The sequence below is a fragment of the Macrotis lagotis genome, chromosome 1 (assembly GCF_037893015.1).
Source record: "Macrotis lagotis isolate mMagLag1 chromosome 1, bilby.v1.9.chrom.fasta, whole genome shotgun sequence".
NCBI lineage: Eukaryota > Metazoa > Chordata > Mammalia > Peramelemorphia > Peramelidae > Macrotis > Macrotis lagotis.
Genome location: NC_133658.1, coordinates 500,442,510 through 500,467,334, shown reverse-complemented (window position 1 = coordinate 500,467,334; position 24,825 = coordinate 500,442,510). Strand labels below are relative to the sequence as shown.

At 34.7% G+C, this 24,825-nt stretch overlaps 1 protein-coding gene across 1 annotated transcript in view; it reads left to right on the top strand.

The window, feature by feature from the left end:
- The window catches only part of NCAM2 (neural cell adhesion molecule 2), a 229,607-nt gene that overhangs the window by 107,250 nt on the left and 97,532 nt on the right, over nt 1–24,825 (top strand). The window lies entirely within an intron of this gene.

Below are 24,825 nucleotides of genomic sequence, written 5' to 3'. Positions count from 1 at the left end.
CTCCTAGTTCCAATTCTCCTCATATGACCTGGTTCAGTTAAAACACTCTGGGTTTCAGTGTCCTCTTGTTGTAAAATAAAATATTTGTAGTATATGGTCACATATGATCTTTCGAGCTCTCCATGGTTTTAAGATTTCAATTAGGTAAGTATAAAACAGGATAAATATAAGATAGAAGTGTTTTTTAATCTTAATTCAGTAATCTAATATAATAGCTTTTCTTCCTAGTTTTGAACATTTCATAAGCTTACAGACAAGAAGAGGGATAGGACTGATAGTAAAACATCACACTCTGTTCTATCTAAGGGATTCTCACATTTTCTCTAATTGAGCTATACCCTAGAGCTATTAGAATGACAGTACCCTTTCTCTGTACCTGTTTCACTGCTTCTTGCTTAGTTTCAAAAATACTCTAATTTCAGTTTTCCTGGACAAGTTCTTTACCAATCACTTCTTCATAACTCACCAGAGACAAAAAAAATGCCACTGTTAACTAAAGGAAAAAGAAAAACAACTTGCAAAGTAAGCAGTTAGTGAATTATAAAACAAATATGTTTTATCTTGAGATATTCCTAATAAAGCAAAATATTAGCTTCAGGAAGCTGTGTCAGCTTTCCCCTCCAATCTAATTAGTATCTTGAATTAGCCCCTTGAAATAACCTGCCAGCATGATTTCTTAGGAAAAAGAAGATTCCATCCTTGCTGTCGATTCAGCTTCTTTTCTGACTTGCTTCAAAAGTGAATTTCTGAGAGCTTCCCAAAGTTTAAGCTTCAGAGTGCACCTTCGCTATCATATTAGGCTGTTAAGTCTGACAAATAGTTTGGTTTGATTTAAAAAATCTATACCTTTTTTAGCTCAACTGCTGACTTCTTCCACTTTCCTGTTTGTTCACCTCCGTGATAGTAATGACAAACCACATTAATATATTTTATTTGTAGCCTAATATCCTCAGGTCTCACTCACCCAACTCATATTGCCACTGGCAAGTTGGGTCTCTAAGGGGTAACTGTTACTACCTTCAGGATTCTAAGACTTTTCTCTTAATCATTAGTTCACAAGCCTCCACTTTCCCTTAATAATCAGCCCATAGACTCAGTTCTTTAGCAAAGACATTTATTGCTCAAATAGAATAGCAAAAACAGTAGTTACAGAACACCAAGGTACACTTCCACAAGTACACTCAAAGTGCTGGAGGGAAGAAAAGGGGGTACAAAGTTATGGTGTTAGCAATGTACATGTATAGGGAATAGCCATGGCCAAAAGAAACCTCATTGCTCCTGAACTACAAAACCTCAGTAGTTCTTTCTGCCTTGAAGATCCTTAAGATATTCATTAAGGAAGCAGCCTCTGCAATGATCATCAACAAGGCAGTCTATTGTACAGTGATCTCTACTCAGATAGGTAACCTTGGGCTTGCTTTACTTGGAGGGATGATGTTTTGACCAAATAGGCCAGTGCACCTCTGATTTGGTCTGGGGTATCACTTGAAGGCTATATTAAATTTTCATCAGATTGTGCTCCTGTGACCTGAGACAGGAAAATTGCTAGGGGGCAGGGTTTGGGGGGGTTCTGTTTAAAGAGAAGTAGGAATGCCACTGTACCTCTGGGGATCTACTACCAGGTGTGGTGGGCAGTTTTCTTCTTTTTAATAGTACTGTATTTTTCCAATTACATGTAAAGACAATTTTGAACATTCATTTAAAAGAATTTCAATTTTAAATTTTCTCTCTCCCTCATTCCCTCCTCCCTCCCTCAAATGATAAGCAGTTTGATACATTATAAATGTGCAATCATGTAAACATATTTCCATATTAGACATATTGTGAGAGAAGCAGACCAAAAAGAAAAAAAATCATGAAAAAATAAAGTGAAAATAGTATGCCTCTATCTGCATTCAGACTATATCAGTTATTTTCCTGGTTGTGGATAGAATTTTTCATCTTAAGTCCCTTGGAATAAGTCTTGGATCATTGTATTGCTGAGGAGAGCTCTTTTTGCACAGTTGATCATCATATAATGTTGCTATTTCTTTGTACAATTGTCTCCTGGTTCTGCTTACTTAATTTTGCATCAATTCAAGTCTCATTTCTTTTAGCACAATAGTATAGCATTGCATTCATATACTTCAACTTGTTCAGCCATTCCCCAATTGATATACATACCCTCAATTTACAATTCTTTGCCATTCAAAAAAAGCTGCTATAAATATTTTTATAGATTGAAATTATTTTCCCTTTTTTTAAAAAAATCTTTCTGGGATACATACCTAACAGTGGTTTTGCTTGTTCAAAGGTAAGCACAGTTTAATTACCCTTTGGGGATAGTTTCAAATTGCTTTCTTGAAACTCTACCAGCTCTACCAGCAATACATTTGTGTCCCACTTTTTCTATATCTCCTCCAATATTTATCATTTTCCTTTTCTTTATTGACCAATCTGATAGGCATGATGAGTTGTTTTAATTTGCATTTCTCTAATCAAGTGACCTAGAACATTTTGAGGGGTTTTTTCAAGGCAGTGGGGTTAAGTAACTTGCCCAAGTTCACTCAACTAAGTAAATATGAAGTGTCTGAAATTAGATTTGAACTCAGATCCTCCTAACTCCAGAGTCAGTGCTCTATCCACTGCATTGCCTAGTTGCCCCATAGAACATTTTTTTCATATGACTATAGAGAGTTTTGATCTATTATCTGAAAACTTCCTGTTCATATTCTCTATTTATCAATTGAGGCAGTTTATCAATTCACATAAGTTTGGCTCAGTTTATGTTTGAAACATGAGGCCTTTAACAGGCATATGCTATAAAAAGTGTTGCCCAGTTTTCTGTTTTCTAATCTTGCTTGCATTGACTTTATTTCTACAAAAGCTTTTTAATATAACCAAAATTATCCATTTTACTTCCCATAATGATCTCCATCTCTTGTTTGGTCAAAAATTCTTCCCCTTTCCTTAGATCTGATGGGTAAAGTATTCCTTGCTCTTCTACTTTGCTTATGGTATCACCCTTTATTTCTAAATCATGTACCCAATTTGACTTTATCTTGGTATAGTTGTAAAATGTTGGTCTATGACCACTTTCTGCCATACTGGTTTCCAGTTTTCCCAGCTACTTTTGTCAAATAGTGACTTTTTTTATCCCAGAAAGTAGATTGTTATGGTCATTTATTACTGTGTCTTGTAAACCTAAACTGTCCACTGCTCCACCACTCTATTTCTTAGTCAGTACCAAATAATTCTAATGGTTACAGCTTTATTATATAGTTTGAGATCTAATATGACTAGACCACCCTCCTTTACATTTTGTTCCATTAATTTCCTTGATATTCTTGATATTTTCTTCTTACAGAAGAATTTTATTATTTTTTCTGGCTCTATAAAATAACTTTTTGGTAGTTTGATTGACACAAAACTGAATAAGTAAATTAATTTATGTAAAATTGTCATTTTTATTATATTTGCTTAACCTACCCATGAGTAAGTGCTATTTTTCTAATTGTTTAGATCTGATTTTATGTGTCAAAAGTGTTTTGTAATTGGGTTTGTCTTGACAAATAGACTCCCAAATATTTTATTATATTGTCTACAGTTATTTTAAATGGAATTTCTCTTTCTATATCTTGCTGCTGGGCTTTGTTGGTAATGTAAAGAAATGCTGATTATTTATGTGGATTTATTTTATATCTTGCATCTTTGCTAAAGTTGTTAATTATTTAAAGTAGATTTTTAGTTAATTCTCTAAGGTTCTCAAGTATAACATCTATAAAGAGTGATAATTTTGTTTCCTTATTACTTATTCTAATTATTGTGATTTTTTTTCTCCTTTTATTGCGAAAGCTAACATTTTTAGTACAATACGCAATAATGGCAGTGATAATTGGCTTGCTTCACCCCTAATCTAATTGGGAAGGCTACTGGGTTATCCCCATATAGATAATGCTTGTTGATGGTATTAAATTTTAAGGAAAGCTTCTTTACTCTGATTTCTAGTATTTTTAATAGGAATGGGTGCTCTGTTTTCTCAAAAGATTTCTCTGCATTTATTGAAATAATCCTTTGATTTTTGTTGGTTTTATTATTATCATGGTCAATTATGCTGATAGTTTTCCCAATAGTGAACTAGCTCTGCCATCCTGGTATAAATTACACTTGGTCATAAATGTAAAATCTAGGTGACATGTTGTTGTAATGACCCAGCTAGTATTTTATTTAAGATTTTGCATTCATTAAGGAAATTCATCTATAGTCTCCTTCCTCTGATTTAGCTCTTCCTAGTTTAATCTTCAGCACCATATTTGTGCCATAAAAAGAACCTGGTAGGACTCTGCCTATATATATATATATATATATATATATATATATATATATATATATATATATATACATACATATATATATAATGGAAGTTAGTTGTTCTTTAAATATTTGAGAGAATTAACTTGTGGTCAAGCCATCTGGAAATTTTGTCTGAGGTAGGGCATTGATAACTTGTATAATTTCTTTTTCTAAAATGAAATTATTAAAGTATTCAGTTTCCTCTTCTCTTAATCTGGATTATTTACATTTCCTTAAATCTTTTTTGATTTTGCTTAAATTGTTGGTTTTACTGGCATTAAATTCAGCAGAATATTTCCTAATAATTTCTTCTTCATTGATGGTAAATTTCCCTTTGTTTTCTTTCTTTTTTAAATCAAATTAAGCAGTGCTTTATCTATCATATTGTTTTTTTCCCATAAAACCAGTTCCTAGTTTTATTTATTAACTCAATAATTTTCTTACTTTAAATTCACATTTGGTTTTCAGGATTGGTGCTTAATTGGGGATTTTTAATTTGTTCTTTTTTTGTGCATACCCTATTCACTAATCTTCTCTTTCTCTATTTTATTGATGTAAAAATTTGGATAATACATTTTTCCTAAATACTTTGATAGAATCCCATAAATTTTTGAACCATTGTTATCTTTCTCTTTAATGAAATTATTTATTTCTATGATTTTTTTCTTTGGTCCCTTAATTCTTTAGGATTTGATTTTGGGTTTTCAATTAATTTTCAATAGGTCTTTCTACAGACTTTTATGTAAAGTACTTTTTCATTGCAATATATGATAGGATGCATTCAATATTTCTGCCTTTCAAATTTGAATTTGCAGGTTTTATGCCCTAATACATCTCAGTCTTAGTATAGATGCCATGCTGAGAAAAAAAAATATTATCTTTTCTATACCCCTTTAGTTTTCTCCAGAGACCTGTCAAATCTAAATGCAATTATCCTTCTTAACTTCTTTCTTGTTTATTTTGTGTTTAAATACATCCATTTCTGAGAAGAGAAAGTTGATGCTCCCCACTAGAGTAGCTTTGCTGTCTATTTCCTCCTATAACTCAATTTTTCCTTTAAGAATTTGGATGCTACATCACTCAGCACTTTATAGTCTATGGCATCTTTTAGCAAGATGTAATTTCATTCCTTCTCTCTTTAATTATATCTATTTTTGCTTCTGTTTTGTCTGAGACCTGTATGACTACCCTTTTTTAAATTTACTTCAGCTGAAGCGAAACAAATTCTGTTCTGGCACCTTACCTTTACTCTGTGTGTCCATGTGTCTTTGGCATCAGATATATTTCTTGTAAACAATATATTGTAGGATTCTGGTTTTTAATACATTCTATATCAGCTGGGTATTCTTAGCTATTGTGCTCTTCTAAATGTGTAGGACACCAGTCTCTGCTAGACAAGTCCATTTCCTGACATTTATACTCTTTTCAGTGGGCAGTAATGTTTTTTTTTTCAACTTCAACCATTGACTTGACTACATAATATTTCAGTATTTCCACTCGGAATACTATAGATGTAGGAGAACAATTCTTATCTTAAACTAAGTCAAAACTTCTTTTCTTTGACTTGTGAAGAACTTCAGCCTTCAGACTTTTTGTCTCAAGAAATGGAAGAATTCTTGCCTCACCTAAATGACAAATTCTCTCTGTTTCAAAAATCTTCTCTCATGTAGTTCTGTGATCTCACTTATTTTGTTCCAGGCTAAAAGTGGTAGGAGTTCAAAGAAAGTCAAAATACAATCCTAATTCTCAAGACTCTCACAGTCTAATTGGGAGACAACATTCAAACAAGATTTATACAGGCTGAATTAGTGATAATCTGAGGGAAGACCTGGAAATATTTCTTACAAGAGAATTTTATTTTATTTGAAACTTATAAGAATCAAGGCAAACCCATTCCCCAATTAACAAATGGTCAAAGGATATGCAAAGGCAATTTACAGATCCATAGTCATATGAAAAATTGCTCTAAATCATTCCTCATTAGAGAAATGCAACTTGAAGCATCTCTGAGGTACCACCTCACACCTCTCAAACTGGCCAATATGACCAGAAAAGACAATGATCAATGTTGGAAGGGATGTGGGAAATCTGGGACACTAATACATTGTTGGAGCTGTGAATTCATCCAAGATTTCAGGAAAACAGTTTGGAACTATGCCCAAAGGGCAACAAAAATATGCATACCCTTTGATTCATTTTTGTTTAGATGCCATGCCAAGAAAAAAAAATATTATCTTTCTATGCCCCTTTAGTTTTCTCCAGAGACCACTACTGGGTCTATACCCTGAAGAGATGATGAAAAAGAGTAAAAACATCACTGTACAAAAATATTCATAGCAGCCCTGCTTGTAATGGCAAAGAATTAGAAATCAAGTAAATGTCCTTCTATTAGGGAATGACTTAACAAACTGTGGTATATGTATGTTATGGAACACTATTGTTCTATTAGAAACCAGGACGGATGGGAATTCAGGGAAGCCTGGAGGTATTTGCATGAACTGATGCTGAACAAGATGAGCAGAACAAAAAAAGTACACCCTAACAGCAACATTGTGATGATGATCAACCTTGATGGACTTGATCATTCCATCAGTGCAGCAATCAGGGACAATTTGGGGTTATCTGCTATGGAGAATACCATCTGTATCCAAAGAAAGAATTGTGGAGTTTGAACAAAGACCAGGGACTATTACCTTTAGTTTAGGAAAAAACTAATATCTTATTATGTAATCTTTCTATCTCTTATACTTTATTTTTCTTCCTTAAGGATATGATTTCTCTCTCATCACATTCAATTTGGATCAATGTATACCATGAAAACAGTGTAAAGACTGGCAAATTGCCTTCTTTGGAGGGTGGGGGGAGGGAAGTAAAGATCAGGGGAAAATTATAAAACTCAAAATAAATAAAATCTTTGAAATGAAAAAAAAAGAATCTAGGCAAACCACAAAGCAAAGACTGAAGAGGAATAGAGTTCAGAAATAAAGTGTAGTCATTGAAAATATCCTTACCTGGGTGATAGAACATTGTGTATGAAGAACAGTAAGAAGTGGTGGTTCTCTCCAGTGATGCAGTTCATAACCTATCCATGCTTCTTTATACTCTGTGACTATTATTTGTCCAGCTTCAGTAAATTCATCACAAGAATTCACTGAAGATCTTGCAGATTTTCCTCTGTATTCCCTTAATATTGTAAAAATACTAATGGAGTATGCAAGATAACCTTGATAACTCATCCTACCCAAATTTTTGATTCACATATTTTTGAGGACATATTTTTTTTATTTTTCCCTAGTTACATACAAAAACAAGTTTCGCATTCACTTTTAAAACCTTGAATCTGAATCCCCTCCTTCCTAACACCCCACTATCCCTCAGTGAGAAAACAAGTTATTTGATAAAGGTTAAAAATGTGTAGTCATGAAAATAATTATCACAATAGTCATGTTGTAAAAAGTAAACATAACTCCCCCCCCTCCAAAAAAAGATAAACCTCAAGAAAAATAAAGTAAAAAAAAAAGTATGCTTCAATCTTTATTCAGATACCATCAGCTCTGTCTTTGGAATGCATAGTATTCTTTATCTAAAGTCCTTCAAAGTTTTCTTGGATCATAGTACCACTGAAAAAAAGTAAGTCATTCACAGCTTATCATCCTACAACATTGCTGTTAGTTTGTATTTAATATATTTCCCATTGCATCTGACCACGTAAATCCTTTACATGAGTATCCTATTCATCATTTCTTATAACAGAATAGCATTTCATCTTAATCACATATCACAATTTGTTCAGTCATTCCTTCCTTAATTGATGGACATTCCCTCAATTTTAAGTTCCTTATCACCAGAAAAGAGCTGCTATAAATGTGTGCATGTGTGTGTATGTATAATATATATATATATATATATATGTTCTTTATGGGTTTATATGCATATATATGTATGCATGTATAGTTTCTTTTCCTTCCTATTTTTCATGTCTTCTGGAATAGAGACCTGGTTATAGTCCTTTGGACACAGTTCCAATTCGCACTAGAGAATTGTTGAATCCTTTCACAACTCCTCCAATAATACATTTATGTCTCATTTTTCCTACATCCCTTCCAACATTTGTCATTTTTCTCTTTCTGTCCTATTAACCAATCTAATGGGTATAAAGTAGTAGTCAATAGTGAGTTAGCACATTGTTTTTATGATTTAAATGAATAGCATTATGAGATGACCTCATCGGAAAACTGTTCATATCTTTTGATCATTTATCAATTGGGGAATGGTTCTTATTTTTTTATAAATTTGACTCAATTCTCCATGTTTAAGAAATGATATCTTTAGCAAAGAAATTTGTTTCAATATTTTTTCCACAGTTACTGTTGCTACTATTTCCTTCCATCCTATTCCCCCCTACCCCATTTATTCTATTCTCTCGCTCTCACTCTTGCTCTTGCTCTCTCCTCAAATGTGTTTTGCATCTAACCACCACAATATTCCCTCCCTTCTATCACCAATCTTTCCACCCCCTTTCACCCATCCCTTTCCTCTCCTACTCTTCCTCCTCTACGAAAAGATAGATTTTATACTCAATTGAGTGTGTATGTTATTCCCTTTCTGAGAGTAGGATTCACTCACTCTCCCCTTACCTCCCCTGTCTTCCACTTCACTGTAAAAGTTTATTCTTGACTCTTTTATGTGAAATAACTTATCCCATTCTATCTCCCTCTTTCCCTTTCTCCCAGGACATTCTTCCCTCATCCATTTTTCCTTTTAAATTCAACTCTCACCTGTGCCTTTCCTATATATGCTCCATGTAACTGCCCTAATAAATGAAAAAGTTCATATGAATTATCAATATCATCTTTCCATGCAGGAATATAAGCAGTTCAACATCATTAAGTCCTTTATGATTTGCCTTTCCTTGTTTACCTTTTTATGCTTCACTTGAGTCATATTTGAAGATCAAATTTTCTGTTCAGCTCTGGTCATTTCACCAAGAAAATTTGAATGTGCCCTATTTCATTGAACATCCATCTCTTCGCCTAAAAGAGTATATTCAGGTTTTGCTGGGTAGTTGATTCTTGGCTGATCTATCTTCCAGAATATAATGTTCCAAGTCCTATGATCCCTTAATAACTCTTATGTTATGCTAACCCTTATGTTATTCTAACTGTGACTCCATTATATTTCAATTGCTTCTTTTTGGCTACTGGCAATATTTTCTCCTTGACTTGAGAGTTCTGAAATTTGGCTATAATATTCCTGGCAGTTTTCTTTTGGGGATTTCTTTCAAGAGGTGATCAATGGATTCTTTCAATTTCTTTTTTACACTCCACTTCTAGAATATCAGGGCAGTTTTCCCTTGATAAATTCTTGGGGAAAAAAATGATGTCTATGTTCTCTTTTTGGTCATGGCTTTCAGGTAGACCAAAATTTTTTTAATTATCTCTTCCAAATCTATTTTCCAGGTCAGTTGTTTTTCAAATGAGATATTTCACATTTTCTTCTAGTTTTTCATTCTTTTGGTTATGTTTTATTGCTTCTTGATTTCTCACAAAGTCATCAGCTCCCCTTTGCTAAATTCTATACTTTAATGAATTATTTTCTTCAGTGAGTTTTTGAATCTCCTTTTGCATTTGACCAAATCTGCTTTTTAAAGCATTCTTCTTGTTGGCTTTTTGAACCTCTTTTTCCATTTGGCCCAGTCTGCTTTTTAGGATGTTATTTTCTTCAGTATTTTTTGGTATCTCCTTCACCAACTGCTGACTCAGTTTTCATGTTTTTTCCTGCAATAGTCACATTTTTCTTCCCAATTTTCCCTTTCCCTCCCTTACTGGATTTTCAAATTCCTTTAAGAGCTCTTCATAGCCTGAGCTCAATTCATATTTTTCTTGAAGGCTTTGAAGTTAGAAGTTTTGATTTTGTTGTCTTCTTCTGAGTGTGTATTTTGATCTTCCATCTGACCATAGTAACTATCTATAGTTGGATTTTTTTTCTGTTGCTTGCTCAGATACCTAGCCTGTGACTTGATTGTAATTCTTTGTTAGGGTAGCACTCTACTCCCAGGGTGGAGGATGCACTGTCCCAAACTTGAGGGTTTTTGCAGCTGTTTTTATAGATACTTCTAGGAACCTGCAAGTTTTCAATTCTAGCAGGAATCTATGAAAGATTATTACTACTCTCCTTGCCTGAGTTCTGGTCTATGGAGGACCACAAACACACTTTTTTTGCCCTGGTACTGTATGAGGAGTCCCTACTCTGTTATGGCAGGGGGCTCTGTTGTGTTATTGATCCTCCTTTTCCAGGGACTAGAGCCCTCAGATTGCAGACCAGATCTGAGTATGGGCAAAGCAACCCAATCCTGCTTCAGTGATAGCAAAGAGACTTCCTGTTTTCTCCTTCTGATCCCTTTATGGTGTGAGCTGAGAGCTCTGGCAGCTGCTGCCCTTGATGATTCAGTGGCTCCCAAGGTCAGGTCTGCTGGGATATGGTCTGTGCTGCTAAGGTGCACTGGACTGCACTGGATTATGCATCTCTCTCACTCTGGTGTGGTAGACTTTTCCTGCTGACCTTACAAGTTGTAATCTCTTGGTTGCTGCCACTGACCCAGGTGCCCATCTTCCTGTTCCTGGATGGCTGGGGTCAGTTTGCAGTCCAGGCTGCTCTGTGCTTCTCCTTCACCCTCGTGCAGCAAACTCTTATCTTCCAAGCTGTCTTGGGCTGGAAAATTGTTTCACTCAGTCTTTTTGGGGGTTCTGCCTCTCCAGAATTTGGTTAGAATCATTATTTAAAGGCATTTGAAATGGTTTGGGGAAAACTCAGGAGAGTCCCTTTTACTCTGCCATCTTGGCTGTCCCCCAAGGATATCTTTTACATCCTGTCTTCTGAATAAATTCTCATTTATTATGTGTGCATTCATTTCAAGTCTACCATGTACCTCTACATTGCTTTGGGAGGTGATCCTCAATTTCAGTTCTTTATAGAATTTGGTATTCAATAATATGCAGTCATACAAAATCACTGGAAGAATATTGAATTTTAAAAGATCAGCTTTTGTTTCAAGAAGAAGCTTTGGGACCATTAGAATTTCTTTGCAATTTCCCAAAAGAAATTAAACCATTCTTCTTTCAATTCTGTATTCCATTTATTTTACATTTGCAGTAATGAATGAGTTTTCTAAGTTGTCTATCTATCTGCATACCATAGTTTATAAAATAGGCATTCTTATCTACTTGGTTTTCCCTTATGACTGTAGGCATAGAACTGAGCCTGGAGTCAGAAAGACTAATCTTCCTGAATTTAAATCTGACCATAGATATTTACTAACTGGACAAGTCATTTAACCCTGTTTGCCTCAGTTCCTTATCCTTTAAATAAACTAGAGAAATATCAACTCAATCCAGTATCTTTGCCAAGAAAACTTCAAATGGGGTCACAAAGAGTCAGACATGACTAAAAACAACTGAACAACAACAAAAACTCTTTTGAGTTATTTTTTTAGGCTTTCCAAGGCTTGAATAAATCAGCATAATATTATCTACCAGCAGCGAGTATTTGGAGTGCTTTAACATCTATAAGAAATCTTTCAAGTTGGTTCCTGCACTGAATCTATTGTGACTATGACTATTGTGAACAATTTTGCTTAGCATCCATATTTCTCCCTGCTTGATGCTTCATCTACTAATCAGAAGGGTAATGAAGATGGTTTATTTTCATTATGTTGTAATGAAATGAGGCATTTGCAAGTCATTGAACAGTTAACAAAAGGAAAGGGACTAACTAAAAACTTAAGTTCTTTCTTCCAGCCAACTCTGCCCCACCACAAGACAAGGCTTTCATCTCCACTAATAAGGAGAGAGTCCAAACTAACTGACTTTGGGATAGGAGTCACACATACACACACACACACACACACACACATGCACGCGTGCGCATGTGTGCACGCACGCGTGCATGTACAAGAATGCACAGACACATGTATATGTACAAGGAAATTGTTAAAATCACTAAATAATAAGTCAATGAACTTGAATTTGAATTTAAAAATTCTAGTATGTTCAAAGTGGAGGTTTAACTGAATTAATTATTCACTCTACCTTACTTTAAGAACAAAATATTCTACCAAGTGAGAATACCTGTATTGATTTAATCAGTAAACCAAAATCATCTTGTTGAATTCAAACAACCTAATTAATCATTATGGAAGGATTGAAGGTCATCGAATGAACTGAAGTGATATGGTACAAAAGGTCTAAAAGGTCTAAAAAGACTCAATTGTACCCTGTTGTTGTGGTGGTGATGGTGCAGTCATTTTAATTGTGTCTAACTCTGTGAACTCTTCACAGTGCCATTAACAGATTTCCCTTCAAGTCAACATCCTAGGAGCAGCTAGGTAGTGCAGTATGGATAGAGTACCAGTCCTGGAGTCAGAAGGACCTGACCTCAACTCTGGCCTCAAACACTTACTAATGGATTCAATGGATTCTCAAAACTCTTCTCTAGGAACACAATTCAAGTGTTGATCTGTGGTACTCAACTTTCATTATAGTCCTCCTCTCACAGTCATACATTGCTACAGGAAAAACCATGACTTTTACTATATAGACATTCATTGGAAAAGTGCTTTTTGGTATGCTGTCCAGATTTGCCATGGCTGTCCTTCCAAAGAGCAAACATCTTTTAATTTCATGTCTGAGTCATCATCTGCAGTGATCTTTGATCCCAAGAATATAATGATGCTGTTTCCATTTCTTCTCCCTCTGTTTACCAGGAAGTAATGGATCTGGTTTCCAAGATCTTAGTTTTTACACTCTGCTCTTTCATCCTTCTCAAGAGGTTTCTTACTTCATCTGCACTTTCTGCCATCAGAGTGGTAACATCTGCATATATAAGTCTGTTGATATTTCTCCAGGCAACCTAAATCTCAATTTTTGAGTTATCCAGCCTGCCATATCACAAGATCTACTCTGCATAATAAATAAAATGACAATAAACAGCCTTTTCATACTCCGTTTTCAGTTTTAAACCAATCAGTTGTTCTGTTCTAACTGTTGCTTTTTGGCCCACATGCAAGTTTCTCAGGAGACTATCTGATATTCTCATCTCTTTAAGGACCTTTGACATTTTGTTATTACACAAAGTCAAATACTATAGTGAAGTTAATGAAGCAGAAAGTTTTTTTTTTTCTGAAACTCCCTTGGATTCTCCATAAAACAACATGTTGACAATTAGGTCCCTAATTATTCTGTCTTTTTGAAAACTAGCCTGCTCTTCTAATAATTCTCAGATCACATTTTGCTAAAGTGTAGCTTGCAGGATCTTGGAATAGCCTTGCTGTCATGTGAAATGAGTGCAATTGTTCAGTGATTTGAGCATTCCTTGCAAATGCCTTTCTTTAGGATTTGGACATAAATTAACTTTTTTTCCAATCCAATAAAAACACTGTTGAGTTTTCTAAATTTGTCAGCTTTTTGAATGTAGCACTTTAACAGCGTCATCTTTTAGGGTTTTAAATAGCTAAACTGGAATTCCATCACCTCCACTAACCTTATTGTTAGCAATACTTCTTAAGTCCCATTGACTTCATTCTCCAGGAAAGTGACAGAGAGAAAGTGTGAAAGTGTGTGTGTGTCTGTGTGTGTGTGTGTCTGTGTGTGTGTGTGTGTGTGTGTGACAGAGAGACAGAGAGTCTTCAAGAGTTGAGAAGGAAAGAATCTATAGCATTGGCATAGTGGCAATAATTAGTTGAAGAAAGAAAAAAGTAGGATTGAGCTATAGGCAGAGATAGGAAAGACTAAGGAAGATCATTAACCCCATAGGTGTCTCAGACTAAAACAACTTGGGCTGAAGACACAATTTGTGACAAATTGTCAACAAGTTAAGGATATTTCAAGAATAGCTCTCTTCTTTCTCCCAGTTCCTCTTCTCAGTCATTTGTCCTGCTTATTTCCATCTGGATTGAAATCCAAAATAGTATCTGTTCACACACTACCAATGATGCTTTGTTCATCTACCTCCCCCAACAGTGGATGTCCCATTTCTAGAAACTTTATCTCTTCAACAATTGTGATATTTCAAGATTTACAACTATACAGCATCATTGGAGAATATATTTTAAAAATACTGAGCTTTGGGTCCAGAAAAAGCCTTGGATCATTAAAAATACTTCCTAGTTTGACAGATTCATTATAGCTTAAAGGTTTCTCCTATTTTAATTTCAGGTAAAGCTCATTGTTGATTTGAAGTAACTGTTCTAGTTACAGATATTGATATAATAGTTCAATGAGTTGCCAATTAAACTGTATGTCATAGTCTGAAATGTATGCTTTTTATCTATTTGGTTTTTCATATATTATTGATCTCATTAATAGACCCTGTATGTTTTGGTCTAGATCTAATGTGATTAAACTTAATTGAAAAACTTGTAAGTTATATACTTAGGTTAAAAAAAATCAATGAATAGTAGTGTAGGTAGGTAACTGCTCCCAAAATATATTTACTAAAACATAGAATTTATAGTGGTAAAAACCTGGGTTTTTGCAAGCATAGGTTCTGCCTAAGAGAAAACAATATCCCAGAACTACCATTAGGATTCGAACAAGGCTTCTTTCTTATAAGTAAAATTACATCAGAGTGACAGAGAAGTAATTCTTTCACACATTCTTCTTAGGCCTTAAGGCAGATTCATAATAGTATGTCCTTCAATGTCATAAAAGTTGAACAGTCACAATTTCATATATCCTATAAGAAAGCAAACTTCATCAAACACTATAGGTGATCTGAATCAGATTACAGAGTTCATTTAAAGAGCTCATAAATACGCTGATTGAGGAGGAAGATTTACATGTTGCCAAATAGTCAAGGATAGTTAAGATACTTCTTCTGATTTCTTATCTAATTAAATTTTAAAACCTTAAGTAAATTTCCATATCCCATGGAACTGGTTTCAACCATCTCAACAGCCTCTTTCTACTTGGAAAAATGACCTTGACTTTCCCTTAATATTTATAATCCATGAACCAGGTTTGATCAAGTAAGGTCAATATTAACAGAAGAAACAGGCTTTCAGTTAACCAAAAGCTTCAGAAAGAATAAAAAGAAATTAAAAATTCATATTATACTAGAACTCATAAGTAAATATTTCAAACGAAAAAAGTTGGAATTTTAGTAGTTTTTAAGCACAAACTGAGTCAACTGTGCTAGGAAAACTGGAAAGCATTTTTAAAAGTAAATAGGTTATGCTTCATACTAAATAGAAAAGTTCACACCATCAAAAAATACATGAGGTTAGAAGGAGGTAATTTCAAGTATATGATTTGTGGGGGGGGAATCTTTCTATAAAAGGGATGATCTTAAAAGATAATTATAGTTTCAGTTATATAAAATTCAAGTGCACAGCATCAGCATAACTAAAATAAGAAAAGAACTTGTTAAATGGGGAAAATTTGTATAGCAAATAATTGATAATGTGTGATACTGAAGGTATATAATCAATTAATATGCTAGAGAAAACTAAGTACCCTTCTCCTTGAATAGTCAAAGAACAGAAAGAGATTTTATTGTTTTCTGTTTTTAGTGCAATCAAAAAGACTCATATAAAAAAATTTCCTGAAATCCACTAATAATGAGATTAATGAAGAGTTAAATAACTGAATTTTTACCATAGATTAAATTGGCAAAGCTGTGTTAAAAAGAAATCCTTGTTTGGGTTCATCCTGATTAGAAAGACAAAATTAGCAAGTTGAAAAGAGGTACTATGTATATATAGCAAAATTTTCTCATCACTGGATATTTTAAGTGGAGTATTTAAGTGGTGACCTTTTCTCCAAAGTGTTGTTAAAGAGATGCCTGCTCAAAACATTTCAAGTAAATTGCAAACATTTACTTAGTGTCTGTTATTTATGCAGAGAACTGTGTTAGATTAGAAAAAGAAAGATTAAAAAATAAAGTCTGCCCTCAAGAATCTTCTCTTTTCCTTGGAAAACAGAACATTACTATTTATTTCTTTGAGACCATTCCCTTCTCCAAACAATAACACCTGTAGCAACACCTCACAGGGTTTTCCACAGGATCAAATGCCAAAATTTATGACATGAAATTTACAATCCTTAAAACTCTTTATAAATGTCAGCTGTTATCATCATCCTATAATCTAAAACTACAGACAGCTAGGTATCTAATCTGGCTTGGACTTGATGACCTCTGTGACCTCTTCTAGTTTTTTTTTGTCCTATGAGACAGAATGTTTTCTCTTTTGCTCTTGATCCTTTGTCATTAACTTCCAAAGATGTTATTTCAGTTGTTTTACAGTCTCAAAAAATATCTACCATCTATGTTCAAGTATTGAAATCATGCCCATCTTTGGAAACTTACCTCAAATTTTAAGTTCATACTTTATCCAGAAATAATTTTTCCTCTCTTTGATTACTTTTATTTTATATCATTTCTTTTTTAGTTATCACATTCTATTTTGCATCATTATTATTACTGTTTTGCACATGCCTTATGTTCCTTTTTGTGCAAAATAAGTGGATATATCTTTTTTTTTGTTCTCTACTCAACAGTATCTAGATATCATATACAGTAGCTGATTCATAAACATTTAGGGAATGAAATTCTAAGATTTTAAAGTACTATTTAGCTAAAGAACATAAACAATAATGGAGTCATTCCTATACCCTACGTTCCCATGAAGATGAGTGAATTGCTTGGTGGAGGGGAATTTGCAAGAAAAATCCTCAAATTTTAATTTGCAAGTTCCTGCAAAAAAAATTACAAGGTAATAACACAAAGTCCTTTAAGAAGACAGCAAGGTAAAGAAAGTGAGTTTTAGTAGAGATGGTAAAGTTAAAGGAAAAAAAAAGAAGAAAATAGTTACAAGTGTGGGCTCACTGCAGAACTGGTGAAAACATCAAAGACTATTAAGAAGGGAGAAAGGGGGAAGGGAGAAGAAAAGATAGGAATAGCCACAAGATAGTGGTAGCTGGGTTAAGACAGCAGAGATCCAACAATTTGGCAGAGGAGGGGCAAAACTTTTAAATGGAGCCTAACCCACCTCCTATGCAGGATCAAGTCAGTGGTTGAGGTCTAAGAGTGACCCATCTGGGTCCAGCATACACCTTGGCAGGCTACTTGCCAGACAGGTGAAGGAGGGCTAGAAGGAAGGGGCTAAGGTTACTCCTATTATCTTAGTGAATTTACATTTCAGAAGAGATTAGAGTGAACAATGGAGAAGAAGTCAGAAGACCATAGACTTTGCCACTCAAGAACAGATGACATTTCCTTAATATTACAGGAAATGCCAGACAAATATTTCCCTAATATTTCTCCATCATCAACCGTGTGTGTCAAAAGATGCATGTTGTGAAAGACTTACTCTAATGTATTACATGTTACAAAGTATACGTAAGTAGAAGGGGAAAAAAGAAAACTTCACTATTTCCCAAACACTGAAATTCTTTTTTGTTTCTTTCAGAATGGAATGGATTATGAATTCTTTGCTTATCGTAACTATGTTATTTGGCCTTGTAATTTCACAGAGAGTTAAGTGCTATGTGTTGGAATTCTTAACTGAAATTTCACAAGAAGTATTTTACTGTCGGTCTTGTCACTTAATAATAAAAGACAGATTTTTTGGTACTTGTAGATTTATTATGCTTTGGTAAATAGAACCTGCAAAAGACTTTAAAAGCATACTGCTTCTAATAACTATCTTCAGAATATGCTCCTTTTTAGACATTAGCAAATTTGCAGATTATAGGAGGAAACATGGTAAGGGAACATCTTTCCCAGGCTGTATTGGCACCTAATAGAAGTTGAGCCCATTTCAGATGTGTCTGAATTAGTTTACACTTTACACTTCCTTTTTAAAGATTTGAGAATTTTAGCAGTTCATTTATATATGAAAAAGTCTTGAAGAGACTTTGAAATTGTCCCCAGGGTATAAATTATCTTTGTTCCTTTTGCCCAAACACTTTTTTTCTTTTATTCTTATCAAAATATTTTTGGATCAATTTATTTTTATTTCAAAAATCCATCAAAAGGGGGCAGCTTGGTGCAGTGAATAGAGCACAGGCCTTGGAGTCAGGAAGACCTGAGTTCAAATTTGACCTCAAACATTTACTAGTTACCTAGCTGTGTGACCTTGGGCAACACTTAACTCCATTGCCCTGCAAAAACCAGAATGAATTAATGAATGAATGAATGGATGGATGGATGAATGAATGAATTAGAGAAAGAATCTACCAAAAGAAGAGCAGGGCAAAGGGAAAAGGCTCAAAACTTATTTGATACAGTTCCTGATTTTAACACACATAGACACACACACACACACACACACACACACACACACACACACACACAGTTAAATTTGTTTATTAAAAATCTTCATTCTCCACATAAGTTGTTCCTCGTTTCCTTTTTGAGGTATCTTTCTATTGTTAATCCCAGAAAGTTTTTCAATGAACTTCTCTGTAAATAGTACCTATTCTCTTCTGTACAACTTTGTATTTAAGGGAAAACTTTACATGCAAGTGTAAAAGTCCTTTACATGCAAAAACTGTTCAGTACTCCTAATAGTAATCACACAAAAAAAGGATGGAAGACTATGCAAGATCTATATGCCATATTTATCAATATAGACTGATGACTCAACTCAATAAAGGAATTTCCAAAGAAGAGCACTAATTTTACTGAAAGATATTGCAGCTAAAATCCTTCAGGAATACTGCTTTTTTTGGACTACCCTTGAGAGCCATGACTGGGAAAGAGCTTACATGGGTTAAAATGGAATATGATGCAAATGAGGGAGGCCACAGCTGACATCATTCTATATAAGGGCTGCACTCCTCCCACACCATCCAGGCCATATTGGCAATCATTAATCCTCACAAGCTGTTCGGCAATTATTGGTCAAATTCTCATTGACTGAATCTGGTCTAGCCTAAAGAGCTCAAGATTTTGGAAATGTTGACTTAACTACATGGTCAACATAAATTAAGGTGAAATCTTTCACCAAGTCTTTCACTCAGCCCTAAAGTAACAAAATTTTCTCTTTTTTTTAAATGAAAGGTTAAGATGATACAGAAGCCTCCATATTTAAGTAATTTAGATGTATTCCAAAAGATCCCTCAGAATATCCCCATGTTAGGTGATAAGCCCAGTTAATAGTGGCAAAATGGGGAGGGAGGGGGAAGGGATGGAAATATATGCACAAAATACTATTAAGTTTAATCTGCATTATTAAGATCTCTAATTTTAAAAGTCTAGACAATCAACAAAACAACAAAAGCCCTAATTTGTAGTGTTCACTGATTTCTGGAGCATAAATGCTCACTCTGAAAATTTAACAATCAGCTCTCCTGAGTTGGTTCAAGTTGGAGTTTAAACACACCGGGATGTGCCCAGAACTCTGGATCTCTGCCTTTATATCTATTACTGTTGTAAGACAGATTCCCAGGGACCAAATGGAAGGGGATTTTATGGTCACTCAGTCAGTAGATGGCCCAGATTGTGAACTCACTTATCAATCGTCAGAGTATTGTGATTAAGAAAATTTGCTAATTTTGCATATATGGGATAGAGAAGTTAACTAAACTAATTGTGATCTGGATAGCCTTGCATTGATATATAGGCAAATCAATCAGTGTTCAGACATGGAGCCATTTCTGTCAACTAGGATCTAACAACAGATCAAGTCTCACAATCCCCACCGTTGACTCACCTATTCTACTGAGGGGAGTTTATTTGGTCAAGTCCTTTAGCCCTACACAGACCCCTGAATTTCATCCATGTTAGTAGTTCAGCCATTCCCTTTCAGAGTTATTAAGTGGAAAATCTTTGCTTGTTCAACTTTTTGTTGTGCTCTTTGTAGAACGATAATCCTAGGGGGCAAAAGTTTTAAACACTATCCACCTTATCACAGGTGACAAATTAAGGGACAATTCAAGTACCCTTGGGGTACCCAGCTTTATCCAAAGTACTAGACCTAGAATCTGGTAATCTTGATTTCAAATCCAACCTCAGATATTTATATCTGTGGGACCTTAGGCAAGTTACTTAACTTCTGTTTGCTTCAATTTTCTCAGTTGTAAAATGGAGTCAGTAAATATTAAGTAAAATAGTAAATAGTAAAATAGTCGGTAAATATTAAGTTCTTACTATGTATTAGGCATTATACTAAGCACTGGAGGAAAAAAAAGGTAAAAATAGAGCCTGCACTTGAGGAGGTTACAGTCAAATGAAGGAGACAACAAACCAATAAATACATAAAAACAAAGCATATATGTAGACATAGATATATAGATATAGACAGGACAGTTGGGAAATAAAGTGAAAAGACATTAGAATTAAGAGGAATTAAAAAGATATAATAATTGTAAAAACGATGTAACACTGAACCTGGAAAGTCAAATATTGATGTTAACTCTAATTATTGTTGTAGAAGGTAATATTTTAGTTACCATAAAGGAAGCCAGGAACGTCAGGAAATGGTGGTATGAAAATACCCAGAGAAAACCCTGGAGTCAAGAGGTCAGGCATTTTGTACCTCAACATCAAAAAAAGCCAGTATACATGGAGGAAAAACTATATGAGATTGTAAAACATAAGATCAGAAAGGTGTTGGATGGGGTGACAGCGGGGCAAACAAAGAATTTTGTATTTGATTTTGGAGGTGGGATGGGGAGCCACTGGAGTTTATTGAGGTGGAGGGTAGAGTTAAAAAGTTGGACCACCACTTTAGAAAATCTCCCTAGTTACTGAATAGAGTATGTATTGTAGTGGAGAGAGAGACTTTATGATAGGCTAATCAGCATCCTGTTACAGGAATTAGGTTTTGAAGGTACACAAAGGTAATGGGAAGATTTAAAAGAGATAAGGGGTCTTATTCAAGAAATATTGCATAAATTAAATCAGTATGCTTTTATAACATCGAATATTGACTACAAAATACTGAGCAGTCAGGGACGACATGTTGCAAGCCTCAGGGACTAGGAGCACAGTGGTACCCTCAACAGTCAGTTGTGGCTGATGGCAAAATAAAAGGTAGGGTCATCTTTGTATATGATTGAGGTAAGATGGATAGAGTATTGTCCTGAAGTCAGAAAGACTCATCCTACTGAGTTCAATTCTGGCCTCAGACATTTACTTGCTATGTGACCTTGGGAAAGTCACTTAACCTTGTTTGCTTCAGTTTTCTGATCTGTAAAATGATCTAGAAAAGGAAATAGCAAACCATTCAAGAAATGGTGGAGTCACAAAAAAAAATCAAACAACTGAAAAACTGAAAAGAGTGAGGTGTAATAAGTTGTGGTAAGTGAATAGAATAGACTGGCTAGGGTCTTTAAAGAGACATCAATATGTATTTTTGAGTCCCCTAGAATGTGGGCAAGAGTTGAGGAAGAGATAATGAGTGTCAGCTAGGTACTGCACTTTTTGAGGAAGAACAGGAAGCAACTAACAGATTTTAACTGGGTAGAAGATGTATATAACAAAGAACTCAAAAGAAGGAGCAGTAAAAGAGAGATGGAGATAGGGGGAGAAGCTGGGAATGGCATTGGGAAGCAAGACGTATTAGGTCAATATGTGAAAGTGCAGCCAGTACTGGAAAGGGTGGTGAAAGAAAACTGTGTCATCAGGGGAAAGCCATGTCTCCCTGATTGTCAGAATATATAGAGTAGAAGCAGAAAAGATTGAAGATAAAGGCAAGTTGCCTATGGAACAGCCAATTTCGAAGGTAAAGTGAAAGGACATAACCACTTAAGTAATTGAAACTTTAGGGTGAGAGGATTGAAGAGGATGGGAATAAGATGCTAAAGAGATGTGGAATGAAATTTTGATAATCCTACAGGGATTCAGACTCTTTGGGATTTGTAGGACAGTGATGCCAAACTCAAATAGAAATGGGGACCACTAATCAATAAATAAGGATCCCTAGAGGTTTTATATTGACTTAGTTTTAAAATGTAATATCATTTATGTTATTATGTTTTACTATATTTTTGTTATTTTGCTAAATTTACTGTGTTTTTGTTCATTTTATTAAATAGTCCTAATTACATTTTAATCTGGTTTAGGCTGCATTTAGGAGGTTCCATGGGTAATGTGTTTGGTGTCTGAGGAAGAGGATATGTCCAAGTATAAAATTGTTCATCCTAAAGTGGAATAATTGTCTTTCTTCTCCTTCTCTGCCCCTTCTTTCCTTCCTTTCTTCCTTCCTTCTTTCTTTTCTTCCTTCCTGAAAACAAATTTGTCCTTGTCCTCCTCTCTGAGAGGCATATGGTAAAATGTGTACAGTGGTGTGCTGACAAATATTTAACAGCAAGCTCTCTGGAAATATATACATATGTACACACAAATATGTGCATATGAACTCACAAGGCATTGGTAAGATTTTTCTTTCTCATTCTCTTAAATCTAGACAAACAACAAAACAAATAAATCAAGCTCTAATTTGTAGCGATTGATGATTCCTGCAGTAAAAATAGTTGCACTGAAAGTAAACATTTGATTCAAGCTGGTTCCTGCCCACCCCTGGATCTGTACCCTGATTAAGAGTTTATATCTCTCTGAGCCTCTCCTTTTGTATCTGATTGCTGTTGCTAGGCAGATTCTTAGGAACTAAGTGGAAGATGGACCTGAGGGACAGTCAATCAGTAGATGCCCCTGATGATGATCTTACTTATCACTTACAGAAGCATTGTAATTAAGGAAACTTGCTAAACTGATTATGACCTGGAGAACCTTGCATTCATTGCCTAAATGAGGTTGATTAAACCAGTTATTAGGTAACGGAAACTTTTTGGTACTTAAAATTTTCAATCAATGGTCAAATGTGAAGTCACTTCTGCCAGCTAGCCTCTGATTATAGGCCTATCCTCACAATCATTATCTTTTCCAATATAAGGGTAAGGATCCTTGAGTTGAATAATTACCTCCACTGCACATAAAGTGTCAAGAATGCTATACTTCACTAACTTTGTCAAATGAGGACAAGCCATCATTCAAGGTTGTAGAAAAAGGCCAAGACCTCAGGGAGTCAATCATAAGTGAAATACCACACAATAAAGTATGGATTTGTTGAAGGATTTCTACCATATCCTGTGAGACCTGAATAAAACCAGAATGGAGCACATGCTATCCTCATTGTCTGCTATGGAAGACTTCCTGATGCTTTCATTGAATCTGCAAGAAATAATTTTATATTCCAGTATCTATTCTTTCCAACTGAACTGTAGGCTATATATAGAATATTAATTAAGAAAACATATTAGCAAGATAGTGACTTTCTTCAGACCTTTTTCTATCTGAACCCTAATAAAAAGATGACAAGAATATAGTGATAATACCAAGTTTTGCTATTTATGTAGCATTTTTAACATTTCTAGAGCACTTTACCTATTTTTAGTTCTTTATAACCTGATGATGATTTTTCTTTGGTTTTTACAAGGCAATGGGGTTAAGTGACTTGCCCAAGTTCACATGACTAAATAAGCACTAAGTATCTGAGGTCAAATTTGAGCTCAGGTCCCCCTGACTCCAGGGCCAGTGCTCTATCCACTATGCTACCTAGCCGTCCTGATGCTACTTGAAGGTAGATACTACCAGTTAATATTCCAGTGCTTAAGGTAAAGAATTTGATGAACCAGTAACACAGATTAAGGACCTGATGTGTGAGAGTATGACAACATAGCTTTGAAGCTAAAATGAAAATGTAAAAAAAGTATAATTTTAGCCAACTACTCTGCTTAGGAATTTATTGAGGTTTTTGAGTCTTAATATCTTTGAGCCAATGAGGATAAAAATACCCATAATATCTACTTACATTGTTATTGTGAGAATCCTATGAAAAATGAATGTGAAAACATTTTTCAAAATTTTGAAAAGCACTACACATAACATGAATTATTACATACTCTTAAAATTTCAAGTCTTTTTGTGAACCATTTACTTTGAACACTTCTTGTAAAGAAATAGTAATACGAACAATTTTTGAAATGCTACCTCAACTCTGTAATGGAAAAATGCTCGATATACTATGGAAGAGTATAAATCCTCAACCTGCCTTTTATTTATGAACTGACAGAAGATGGTTAAATGAAGTACTTCAAGGGCATTGAGAATATATGCCTATTGCAGTCATTCAAAGTTGCAGGAGCATGATTGCAATTTGAGGAAGTCACCAGTAAATAGTTGGTAATTGAGATCAATAGTTGGTAATTATCAATCATTATCATTCCACTGAAGGCATTTCAGTCAGAGGGGAGTTTATTATAGGAAAAAAGGAAAGCTGGTACCAAAGACACAAGATGGAAGATGGAATGTTATGTATGAACAACAGAGAAAAGTCCACTGTGACTGAATACAGCAGAGTGTGGGAGGGAACAGTGTACAAATGAGACCCAAAAGATAGATTGGATAGCAGTAATAAAGGGTTTAAAAAACTAAATAAGGGGATTTATATTTTATCTTAAAGGCACTGGGAAAGTACTGGAGTTTTTTGAG